Genomic DNA, 13,885 nt, shown 5'->3' with positions numbered 1-13,885 from the left:
AAGCGGTGACTCTGAACCACCCCGTATGTTATGTAACGTGCGCGCAGGGTGGAAAGAAAGCCCGGATGGAGAGACCGCGACGATGCGCACGGCGAGGCAGCGGACGTCGCCTTGTTACAAAATACTTTAATTAATGACTCCTCGGAACAAATTTACCTTCATTATTAGCACATTCATGCCGGGCGACGTGGCCGCGCCGCGTACGTGAACGCGCGCACGCAACACGTGTATATCTGAGAGCCACAAAGCCGGCATTGTGTGGAGCCACTCATAAAAGACGCCTGTTCTTGCGCGGGCTTTAAATAATTCAATTCACCGAATGCTCTTCCTCCACCGACTGCATCGCTGCCTTTTGCTGCCTTCTCGCCGGAAGAAGTATGACGCGAAAAATGCAGGATAGTGATGTGTAAAAAAGGAAAAGTGAGAACAAGGAACTAGACGCAGGATATATCATGGATAAGCATCGATATTAAATCGAATTCATTTTTTAGCGGCAGATCGATCGATGTTGTCCGACATAACGGATGAAAAGTCGAACTTACGATAAGATAAAATATGTAAGTGTAAAGCCCAAGATATATAGATTCTTAAACTATTTTCGGAAGCATATATTTACTAACTCTCAATGGTATTGTTGTCATCTCGAATACGATTACATTATATACTGTCACGACATTTTATAATTTTGTTTTTTTTATGATGGATATAAAAAGGTAGATGGGAGATTTGACACATTCCGCCTTAACAGGCATATATCTCGTAGCACTACTATTTTCTATAACGTGCACCGCATAATTATAAGTTAAAAACGAGATTGCGTACAGTAAATGCCCACTGGCAAAAGCTTACAGAGGCATACAAGATGAATGCCGAACAACATGCACAATAGCTCTTCTGTGTTCGTATCCTTCGTACGTCTAGACTAGAGAGTTAATAAAGCGTGTAAAGAGAAAAGACTGACAAGATGCTCGTTTCTTATCCGAGCTAATTATTCACGCGTGCTTAAGAAATGAGGTTCGAAAAACCACTGAAATAGTGTTAAATGTTTCAAGAATATTTCAATAATACCTTTTTCTTTTTAGTATTCATATTAGCACATATAAAATATCTTTTGTCGTATGTTCATTTTTTTCAAACTAGAAAATATAAGACTAAATTTTCGCAATTCTCCTTCGTACATATATGCAGCTCCAAAATTTTCAAAGTGAAAAAAAGAGAGAGAAAAATGTTTTTTTTTTTTTTTTTTTATAAAAATCTTTTCTGCGTCATCATATTGTATAGCCCTTAAACAGATGCTCTCAAAACAGACGTTTTGCCGTAGAGAAAGCCTCGTCAGTCGCGGCTAAGAGCGAACGAGCAAGGCGATTCAGAGGCGGGCGCGCGCGTTTTCCGGGATTGCGGCGGCCGCGAGAAAAAGGATGAGCGGCGTGGACAGAATGGAGATGAGCGTACGAGCAGCGCGCAAGAAGCGCAACACACAGACGACATAGACGGGAACCAACGAGAGGAAGAAAGAGATGGGAGAAAAGGGGGGGGGGGAAGGGGGAGAATTGGCGAAGGAAGAAAGGGGAGGAAGAGAGCACAGAGACGGAAGACGAGGAAGACGAGGAGAAACGGTGCGGGAAGCAAGGCGAGGAAGACACTACACGACCAAGCAAGCATAAGAGCCGCGTGCACCGGGGGCTGAGACGAGGAAGAAGAGAGAAGAGTCCGAGGAGCCTTCGCTCGTTCCGGCCTCTAGCCAGACAAACGGCCCTTCGCCCGACGCAGAAGAGTCGCGCACTTTTTGCGCCGCGCTCGTTCAAGTTTACATTTACGGACTGATCCCCTTACCCGTTGTCACCGGACGCTTCGCTCCGCTCGTTCGCTTCGTTCGTCCGCTTCGCGCTGGTCGGCTTGTATGCAGATGCACCGCCGCGCCGTCACCGCCACGCCGGTGATTATCGCGACTCGCAGAGCTGCTACTCTCGCCCTATTTAACGAGAACAATGCGCCGCCGGGCGTGATAATATTAATGCGCGTAGCTTCTGTCTGACTCGCTAGAAAGGCTCAGGGCGGCGCAGCCCGACTCGCCGCAGGTGTCGCGACTCGGATGATAATTGGACGGGGAAACTGTCGCGCGCGTCAAGCGACGACATGCGACATGGCCTTCTTATGCCCATAATCCTTTCTGGCTTTCAGCATGCGTGAGCGATTAACATACGCGAATACTGATAGGGTTTCGTCGCGTGGTCGACTAGCATAAATCATGTGTCGCAATGCAAACCGTATTTGCACATCGTCTTCAATAAAAATATATTAGATCTTAATCGTAAATGCTGGTGAAATTAAATAGTTGATCTGCCATTCTTCTTGATATTTTATATAATGGTTTAAAAATTGTCTATCAACATTTTCCTTGACTAATAAACTAACATACCTGAATTCTTAATTTCTATTATATTTATCGCAGACGCTTAACAGTTGCCAGCGTGTAAGATAAAATAATCTTGCGACGTCTTTTTCAGCTATTGTGCAATAATCATTTCCGCCTTTTGCATTTTCACCGGAAACATCAAACAACATAATATAATTAACATAATAAATATCGTGCATTTACCTCCTTGTAGATATCAGTTATCGGACTAAGAGAACTATTTCGCAGCGATCACGTTGGATATAAAATTGCTTTAATTAGTATATTACAATTTCTTTACTGAAAGTAGTTAATTTTTTGCTTGAAAAAGAAATGTTGATCGATATTCACAAATCGCGTTAATAAAAGCGATTAAAAATACTTGCTCTATCTTGCTCTCTTTTTATTTATTGAACAATTCCGCGTATTTACGAACAATTTTAATGATACATTTATGTCGCTGTCTGTTCGTAAATGCATTTTACACTTTAGAAAAACTTACTATCTTAAAAAAATCATTTGCAATCAATGAAAAAGTAGAGGAAATAATTCGCAATAAAATAGAACAGGTGTTAAACCGGAAATTTATTATCTATAAAAATAGTCATATTCAAATATGACAGATTCTCTTATGTAACGCGAAAATGTCTACTTTCCCTATCACATAAAAACTGCGATTTCAATGAAATGTCAAGAAATGAATGCTTCAAGAATATTTACTTTGTAAAATTGATATATAAATATGAGACACACCATATCGTGAAATTGAGCAATTCACGTATTCTTTTTTCAGAGAAAAGCATAGCCAAACGAGAAATCTTCATAAAATGATATTATTTTCTTTATAGATAATAGTATAGTTTTTTTTTAAATTAATATATAAAGAAAATCATAAAATTACCAATCAATATTCTATTCATTTTTAATGACTTCATAATTCAGAATAAAAAATGTATACATCTTTTTTATATTTTGTTGTAAAACTTGGAGATGTCGTAATCTTACAGAATTTATAACAAATTATGAAAATATTTGAAAGTGTGAAGATTAAAAGATGGGCACATAAAGGAATATAACCATGAACTTTGTCATATGAAATATTTAAAATGTCCACCATTGATTTTATCTTTTATTTTGTATTTGCTGACGAGTCTTTCGAGTGTAAAAAGAACAAGTTTGTAAAAGGAAATAATGACATGCAATAAATCGGCAGGTGGCCAATAAAATTAGTGAAGAACGAAGAGCTTACTGGCTGTCAATTACATAATCAACAAATGATATCAAGAATGATAATGCGTAACGAGTGGAGAACGAACAGCCTGTGCTGCCTCCGAACTGGTTCGAGGGTGTGCGATTCTTTTTCGTTCCCTCTCGACTGAACGAAGGGAAAAATAAAAGTACGATTCGCCTTAGCGGAAAGTCGTTGGTTGGACTCTTTATTTACTTTATTATAGGCTGCGCTATATAACGGTATCGGTCGCATCAACGCCCGTCTTGTTGCCCTCTTCTTTCGTCTTTTTACGAATATCCGATAATTGCGTCTCTCGAGTGGCGGCGATGCGACGAGGAACTAATATTTGCTTTCCTTTCCAGACAACGACTTTGGATAATTGCTAATATTTTCTTGCCGTAATCCACAAACAAGAACGAATATTTAATGAATATTATTAATCGATATCGGATATAAAATTTAAAAAAATAAAAATGTATAATAATATATCAATATTTGACCAAGTTTTTAGTTAATTATTTTAATGTTGTATAATATTTCCTTAATATTGAATCAATTTCTCTTTATTTTATAAATAAATAAATATACATAATAAATAATTATATAACACATAGTAAGGTTGATGAAATTTATTTAGATGAATTCATCAAAGCTACTTCTATGTCGTGCTACATAGAATGTCTGTTTTCAATCGCGTTGCTTTAACTTAAAGAAAGCGACTGAGAGAGAAATATTGTTTCTATCCATAGATTGCCTCATATGTCCTTTCAATGTATTTACTTTGTATAGATGTGTCCGCGAGATGTGTAATCCTCATAAAAACATCTACCAGCCATTATTGTCTACGGAAATGCATAGAAGAATATAACACAATGAACATTGACAGTTACATATTTATTTTCAGCTACATAACTTATACGTTACTGTTAATAGAAATTCAATTTTTGTGAATAATTTTGTGCCTGTTTTGCGTGACATTGAGACATTGAGTCATTTACATGTTGTATACAATAGGTCTGCTCAACCTTTTACCAATTAGGTATAAAATGTCATTTTTTTCTAAGTCTCGTATATTCATATGCGCATATATCGTCGCATATTTCTTTGTAAGCATAAGAATTACAATACATTGTAGTAGTTTTAGTCATTTCGAGAAACGTTACATCATATGCTCATTATGCTTCATGATTGTCCATGCTTGAATCATAAGGCTATATTGTATTTAACGATTGCTCGAAAAACAACTTTTATTCGAACGCGACATTGACGCTTTTTCGACCGACGTATACTTTTTCATTTTGCATCACAATTTTGACGTAATTTTCATGCCGCACACGTTCCATATCGCCCACGATCGAAATATCGTCGCTGATACGACATATCCGTCTGACCTGTGACTGCCGTAAATCTATCCCCATCTGTCAAGGAATGTCTCGTGCAAAAAGGCAACGCATTAACGACGAGCTATTCCCTCATTATTGTTTTAAGGTGTTTCGAATCGGTGATCGACCGACGCGAAGAGAAGAGGACAGGCGGAGCGGAAATCGTCTCAGCAGAGCAGGATAAAGAGAAAGAAAAGAGTACGCGGCATTCGCGCGTAGGTGCCAACAATTTATTGCCCATCGCGTCTCGGTTGCTCAAACTGGCCGTGTACGTAGGCTTTAAAGGTCTACGAAATGTTAGGACATTATTTTTGGTGATTACCGCCATTCTTTGATTAGGTGCCGCTCCTCCGTCTCCCGTGTCTCTTCGCCACGATGATCGTAACGCATTAAATTCCTACCAGATTGTCGGAGAAACAGACAGCATAAGCCTCGGAATAAAAGAGAAAAGAGAGAGAGAAAAAGGAGGTGGAGGTGAAGTGTTTCGAAATTCGTGGTAATAATTTATATAGGATCCGACCGAACTTAGAGTCCCTCGTCACGATAAGATTGGATCGTCAGAGGCCTTTACATGGATGCACGAAATATCTAAGTGCTGGATAACAGCTTCCACAAAGACTAAAGTCGATTCTTGTATTAAGTGAAAGATCGAGGTTTACTTATTTATGTATTATTGTAATTTCGTCTCGACGACACGTCTTCTTCAATAAGAATATTTACTGTCGATAAAGTCCAATAGATAAGGCTAAATTCGATTAACGCGTATGTTAGCATCTGTTTACGTAATATTCACTTTCACCTAGAAATAAATTAATAATGCGTAAATATTCATAATTGTGTCGTTGAGTCAGATTTAGCTCTCAGTTCTTATCTGCAACCGTAAAATCACTCACGAGAAGCTTCCGACCACAGGCGCGCAATTTCTCGAGGCTGCTAAATACCGCATAAAATATACACTTTCTCCGAATATTAACCCTCAGTGACACTGAGAATTCAATAAGGATCATCCATTACATGTTATGCACGTTAATCCGTTCGTTTAAAAAATCAGCAAACAGGCCTTTTTAATTTTTCCTTTTTAGAAGTTATTTACTAAAAATAATTGATTTTAATTTTAGCAACACGTGTAGCAGTGCGAAAAAAAAGATTGATATAAGTGTCGGAGAAATTGCGCGGTCCAAATACAATGCCTACACAAGAAAACGCGAAGGAAGGCATGCCGGATCAACGGATGAAGGCAAAAGAGAGATCGAGAGCAGCCGGTCCGGAGCTACGGAACATTTAACCGAACAAAAGAAGCCACTATAGGCAGCAATGTCCGACGGCGTTTCATAAAGATACGGATTTATCGCCACCGTACCCGAAAAGGGGCTCGCCGCGCCGACAACGACGACGAGCTCTGGCAGCGACAAAAATACGAGCCCCTTAGCTTCAACACCTTGCCGCCTAGCAGTGATTCCACGGTGTCACGCATTACCCATATTCGAAGAGTGAGAGTTTCTATCTCTCTCTCTCTCTCTAACGCGGGAATTTCCAAATTAAACTTCGTCACGCGAAAAGAAACACGCTACCGATCGAAAGCGTAGCTATATAACGAAGGTATACTTTGAGATATTCGCTTGACATGTGCAGAAGATTGCACAGATTATACATCCGTGCTTCATATTTTCGTATTATTGCGATTTACTTCGATATGTTATCGAACATGAAAGATTTTATATGTGCCTGTCGGGGAGGAAATGTTCTCCACTAAATTACAGAGCGATAAAGTCGCGTGCAAAACTTCGCAAAGTATTTGACTGGGTATCGATTCGAGGTATGACACCGCACGCAGCCTCCCTTCTACAATTTCATTTATAGTCAATTACATCGCGTGCGAACGATGTCGTAAATTACACTTTTGCGACTTATCAATCGCGCATAATTCTCGCGGCGGAGCCGCATTATGTGCCGAGAATGTAAGCAGAGAGATTTATTAGCCGCGACGGTTTCTCTATTGCTTTAGCGCCTTCTCTGAACATTCATTTGTGTATGGAAAGTACTTCGTCTCACTTGCGGCTTTGAGCCGTATCGTTCGCGAAGCGGGAGCGATGCAAGATACCGCGAGGTCAAGTGGCAATCAACAATTCGATCGGTAAGGTGCGAACGTTGCAGCGCCGTACATCGACGTGCTTTAACGATGTCCCCAAGAGTTTATATTAATAGCGCGAGATGCAATATTCATCTCACTGCCATGTCAAGCTGTCAACGAGGTTTCTGCAAATAATTACTAAATGATACATCTCGAGATGGCTTAATTGTTTACGTCCAAACAAATATATTCGCGAATAGGTTACTTTTGACATTCTGTCCTCTGTCTACAAATTCTACAACATTTCTCGAAGACGCTTTCACTCGTAAAACCCGGATTTAGTAAGCATGTGATTTCCACGTCGTCTTTCAAAATCGACCACAGCATCTTCGCCGCTGTGGACACATAGCGGAGTCAGCGCGCGTCCATGGTCCATGGAGGCTTCATGCAATAATCCGGCTGTCCACCAGGCAGGTCGGTGACAGCAGCTGGTCTCGATCCAGCATCGGACGCTTCCAATCTTGCTGTCCCCTCCGCGCTGTATAAGAGCTGCTCTGCTCCTGTTCGTCTTTTTCTTTTCATTCTGTCCTCTGTCGTTCTCGCTCTGTCGACCATCTCTCGGTGCCTTTCTTTATCTTTCGTTTCTTCCTGTCCTCCCTTTCTCTCTTTCTCTTTTCTCTGCCATCTCTCATCTTCTCCCCTTCCGTAGCATGACTTAAGTCTACCCTGATTTACGCCCGTTCACCTGCTCATCCGTTTCAAGAGTGGCCCACTTGCGCCTCTCTTTCCGGCTGCTTCACGCGTTTTATAGAGCAATCGGAGGGACGTGGCGGGCTGACATTATTATCTTGAGACTGGCTATCAGGAATCGCATTAGAAATCTTTTGTATTGCGAACTCATTAGTCGACGTATGCCATGCGAACCGTCCGAATGCAGTCCCGCCATCCTTATTACGTGCACGGCCGGTATTTGTAACGCGATCGCGTGTTAGATCAATCGGTGCGATCCGACGGCTTACCGCGAAGCTAAAAGTCGGCTGTTAATGATTTCATCGGGACACGCGAGATGATAATTCCGGTACAAACAAAATAATCGCTAATTGAACGTTGCGCTAACGAACGGGCGCCGAGCGTTCGCGAAAGCGCACGCTATTCTATTGTAACGTCGATTGTAACCTTATTAAATACAACGGACGAACAAAATTAATAAACAACAGAAATAATATGACGCTGAGTGATGCCCCGTAGCGAAAATTACTTTCTGTTAAATACGCAAGTGGTATAGCATAATCGCTTAATAAGTTCTTTCTCCGTTACGGCGACTAAGCATAACCGTATGATATCATCATCGAATCTAAACCTTTAGGCTACTTGCAATTTCCGATCATTTTTCTCAATTAACTAAATTATGATAATCATAGAAAAAGGAAAGATCTGCTTTACGGAAACTCACTTAATTCGTTTCTTTCTCAAGAAATACTATATTATAGTCATATTATAGCACATTTTAACATTATAAGTATATGTTTTTTCAATAGAAAGCGATAAAAATATATTGATAATAAAAGAGTTATAATTAATGTTAAAAAAATTTGAAAGCTAGTAATCTTAGAATGGAAACGATAAAATTAATTTAATCGAATAAATAATGGATTCGTTGACATATGACAAATATTTCGATGAATTTTATTATAAGAAAATTTATGGTACAGTGTATAAAGAATGGATATACTGATCGAAGAAAATCAGTTTTATAGTCTTTACGCAACAGCCAATTAAAAAATACAAGTTCCGTATGAATATAAGGAGATATAACGGTATAAATTAGTATAAAAGAGTTAGGTATAACAAGCAGCTTTCTTTCTCCCTCTCGACGATATAGCTAATCTCATGGGAGATTCGATTCTCCACGTGTATCCGCATCTCGTTAATGACTATCCGAACGACGTTTGCTATTCGAAACCTTGAATCGTCATGAATAATCGAAATATTCCGCTAAAACACACAACGAACATCGTGCATCCCGGAGAAATCGGACGTGGCATCAAAACTCGTTCCTCTTGTAAGAGTGAAGTCAACGGCATCGCTTGCATTATACTCGACGAATAATTCATCGTCACTCAAGGCTAAACATATAAATCGAACATTTTAACGTAATCATAAAATCGACGCAATTTTAATCGGCCGAGCAATAAATACGCCACGAGGGACAATAATATAAAATACCGTTGTCTTTCGAAATTATAAATGCTTCTGAAAGCCATAACCGCGTTATACGATCGAATAACTATATGTACTCGTTACGAGTGTGCAAAAGTTATGACTCTCGTCTACGCGCACAAATATTGTATTTCCGTTTACGGAGAGAAGAGGGATGCGATAATGATTTGAGCGCCGAATAAAAAGTTAATGTAATAACTATTAATATGCCGCGGTGATTAGGAGCAATAATGCTACAGAAGCATAAAACCGTCATAAAATGCTAACGAATGTATGTAATATTTCGCGAAAGCCAAGATATTCTGGCGACACTCGAGATCAGAGTATCGAGAAGCATATCCACGAGGCAAATTCCAATTTTGTTCAATGTATGCAAATTATTCTTCCTCTTCACATTAATCAGACCACCAGTTCAGAGGCAGCACGATACGATCGCTACGCGTGTCTACTAGATAATATAGTGCGGCGCGACAAAGCATAAACTCGCGTAACACGATAATAGCACATGTTCGAGTCATTTCATCGGCGTTAACGCGGCAGTACCGTCGCGCGCGCGCGCGCGCGCACACGTGCGTGCGTGCGTAAAGAGCATCTGCGGGTACTCCCGTGAAATCCATCGGGGGTGTAAAGTGTAAACGATCCGCCGGATTGGCGAGCCGTTATTGCACAAACGATGATCCGGCGTTTCGATTAATCGGAAACGAGTTTGTCTGATTGGTCGCGACATGAAGTAACGAAGGAACATTGGCGTGAAACGCGCGAGGCGAACATCGGGACTGAAGAAGGAGAGAAAGAGGAAGAGATGAAGAGCCACTCGACGGTGTCATGACAAAACGCAGGTACGTACTTAAGTGTATATAGTGGTACCCGCAGGAGGCAGCGCGGGGAGGCTCCGGCTGTAAAGTATAAAGCATTAAGCGTTAATCTCGACGGTGGACAAGATAATGCCCGAAGTCGGCTCCGTGTGAGGAGCCTGTGAGTGGCTATTTATCTCGAGTTTAAATCGATTTGTATGCTAATCCACGAGAGAAATCCGCCTGCGTACATAAAACTGAAGGAGGCCTACAAAACTCAGCCTCCATGAGATTCCAGATATATCCCTGACTAATTAGGCCCACCGTCGCCCTACCTTCTTCCTTTGGCCTTTTCCCTCCCCCTCTTACCCCTTTCGATGATACCGACCTTCCACCCATCAGGAATAACCTCTCTTCACCTCTCCTCGAGGAACCATCGTGTTTCGCCCAACAGCAGAGAAACGCCAACCATTCATTTGGAGAAAGAAGGAGAGAAAGAGGACGAGGAGACGAAAGGAGAGGAGAGCTCGCTTCATTACGACAACGGCAACTACGACGAGAAAACGTGTGCAGTCTTTCTCTCTCTCTTCTTTCACCTGTATTAACTCCACCGATAAATGCCTCGGGATTCCAGAGGCCAGATTCGCCACTATAAAGGATCGTGCTTTGCAAAGAGCAAAATGGAAACGGAGAAGAGCAAGGGGAAATGGCTCTTTAAGGATCGCCGCACAAATGACCGCTCGCAATCGGCGATCCGTTGACACTACGACGACTCGCTCGTTGACATTTTCTGGGGTCCGAGGAGTAAACTCGTTAGAGCTGAAGGGTACCTGTTCGCCGGGTCAATGACCGTTTCATCGATAGCGTAAGCAGCTGCAGGTTATGTTCTGCGCGCGCAGGTAGATGCGTCGGGTTAAATGAAAATTTGAAAGGGTCTTAAATCGGAATATGCATTTGAAGTTTATAGATCTCTGAATTCAATTGTACCGCAATATCGCGCAAAATTATCCTCCACTTTATAAAATATTACGTCGCCTTTTGTAAAATGTATCGTCTTATCGAATAAAATCGCTTCATGCTTCGGAATATAGAAACGAAAAAAAATTTTATTATCGACCAAGAGATAAAGAAATTCGCTTCGTTAGTCAGACACAAATGTGCTTGCTTTAATTTTAATTTTAATTACAACTAATCTCGATATAATAATTTGGATATGAATATTACGAGAGAACCGGGATCGTTTTCAGATGATCGTCAAGTGGGCGTGTTGTCTCTTAGGCTATAATATGAAAGCTATCGGGAAGAATACCCACCTCACTTTATTTCCCCGCATCGGTTACCTCGTTTATGGATCGAACCCACGGACATTAAGTCCATGAATTGCTTTGATCTTTTATATTTATTTCGTGGAATGGGGGAATTCGATGAGACCGGGTGGGCGAACGGGTCAGGTAACTTTGCCGCGAATTATTTTGCCAAGTATAAATGATGAACATATGCATGCAAAACTATCAAAACTAAATTTCTTTTTCATAACGATCAGATTTCGCTTGATTTTCTCTCTCTCTCTCTCTCTCTCTCTCTAATTTTTTTCTTTGACATATTTTTATATACAATGTAATCATCGTTTAAAATTTTTTAATTTAACTAAAATATGAATTAATTGTACAATTATTTTAAAGTGTTTCAACTCAGTCCCGAATACACGCAACTTCAGTTTAAATTTCCTGTGTAAATGGCAATCGGACACGCGATGTAACGAGATAATCAACTTGTCACGCGCACTTTGAGAATGGTGTTATGATTATTAAATGTTTCAATATTTATATTTCACGTCAACGTTCGATAAAAACGATGGCAAACTTAATTCGTTCTTCCACGCGCGTTTCTCAGATAGGTAAGCGCTTAAAGAGGACCAATTATGCGAGGAAACTTCAATTTGCATTTCGCTCCGGGTTGCGAGATAAGATCATGCATACCGCGATCGGAGGACGCAGGACGCCATGCGTTTCGAGACAAACTGGTTGACTGGACATTGTTTCACTCTGAATAACCGGCCGTAACAATTGAGTTTGATTTTAAACAAAGAATTCTGTTAGGATAGCGTGTATTTTCCATGCTGAGGCGAATCCCGTTCGCCTTGGCATGGAAAATGCACGCGTGTCCTAATAGAGTTCTTTGTTTAATATGAAGACAGATCGCGCGATACACGAACAAGCTCGTATTGTATTCGCTATATGGGCAAACCACTTGTTTCGCAAAAATTTGATGTGTAAAATGTCGATGCGTAGCATCACTTTTGATATTAAACTGCACATACTTGACGAATCAAGGGACAAGCACAAATATGTGCGATTGATAGAAAACTCACAGGCTATAATCAAGAATATTGCTTGATTAAGAGACATCTCGGTATAATGGAGTGATGTATCCATTCGACGATATAGTTATAAAAAATGTTATATATCGTGAGAAATTTAAAGCATTTAATTTAATTAAATATGCACCGTGAAATATGTATAATAAAACAGCAATTTTTAGCGATTCAAAGTTTCTTAATCCAAATAATCGAAGCACTAGATTGTTTATCACGTAAGAGAGCAACATTGTCGGAGAAATATTTCATATAATTTTTCATACAATATCGTAGAAATTGGCGCATATTTGCTCGATGTATGAAAAATTTTGTCATTCTTGATGCGGAAAATTACGATATCCCTGATCTTTATGTTTAAGCATAGCGGATTTACATGCAAATTGCCACGTACAAAATGAATATGCCATGTTCTTTAAAAAATTTCATTTTGAAAATTTACGAGCTTCTAACATATTGAAACGGCTCTTAGAAATACTGACATAACTCAACGCTGATCGTTGAAGAGCATGTGAGAAACAAGCGAAGAAGATTTATGACAAGGGAAATACTTTACATCGCGGCCACGCGTATACATTTCGACACGAAAGAATGAGAGAGAGAATCTTGTAAGGGTAGGCCAACTCGCTTTTCTTTGTGACGCAGCGCGTAAAGGGTTTAACGTTGCGTGCTTCGAGGGTTGACTTTGCACGCGGTAAACTCGAGAGATGTTTCCTTGACAATTTTTAACGATATTTCAAGTGTGTCTTTGCTAGACGTGTTTTTACTGTGAGAGAATTAAAAGTATACTAGTGTATTACGAAGGAATCATCTGCGTTTCTTCAATAAATCGATTATTTATTATTTAATGTGCATATAAAAATATCTATGCATTTTTTTCAATGAGATATTTATCATTAAATATACCAGTCAATAAACTTTTAAAATATTAAAGATATTTGTTATAATTTAATTCCAAATATGTATTTTTAGATATAATTTTTTGCAAAAGATTTATCATCGTAAAAGATGCATTACAACTCGCCTTGTACATCTTCTACCTAAATATCTGTATCCATTGAGGATTCTAAGAACAGGAAGGTCCGGCTTCCCCGTGCGTATCTCGCGGTAGACGTTTTACGACATTCGGTGGAGCTATAAATCGTCGAGCCTGGTCCGATTTATGCATCGATATCGGCGCACTTAAGTATACAAATGTGCCCTTAATTGGACTGTCTCCTCCCGTGCGTACAATAAAAGCGGCGCTTCACGCGGTACCCAAATCACTACTGACAGGTACTCCTTTTAAGTAAAAATTATGGCCACTAAAAATGACCGCTATCAACTATATGCAACGTGAGAGAATGCGATTTCGCAACAGGTATAATGTGCAATGAAGGAATTCATACGAGACTGTTACAGATGTCAAGAGCTAACTA

At 39.9% G+C, this 13,885-nt stretch overlaps 1 protein-coding gene across 8 annotated transcripts in view; it reads right to left on the bottom strand.

The window, feature by feature from the left end:
- Window positions 1–13,885, bottom strand: part of Sox102f (transcription factor Sox102F) — a 155,081-nt gene that overhangs the window by 120,661 nt on the left and 20,535 nt on the right. The window lies entirely within an intron of this gene.

This window comes from Anoplolepis gracilipes, chromosome 1 (genome assembly GCF_047496725.1).
Source record: "Anoplolepis gracilipes chromosome 1, ASM4749672v1, whole genome shotgun sequence".
Taxonomy (NCBI): Eukaryota; Metazoa; Arthropoda; class Insecta; order Hymenoptera; family Formicidae; genus Anoplolepis; species Anoplolepis gracilipes.
This window is presented reverse-complemented; position numbering and strand designations above follow the sequence as displayed.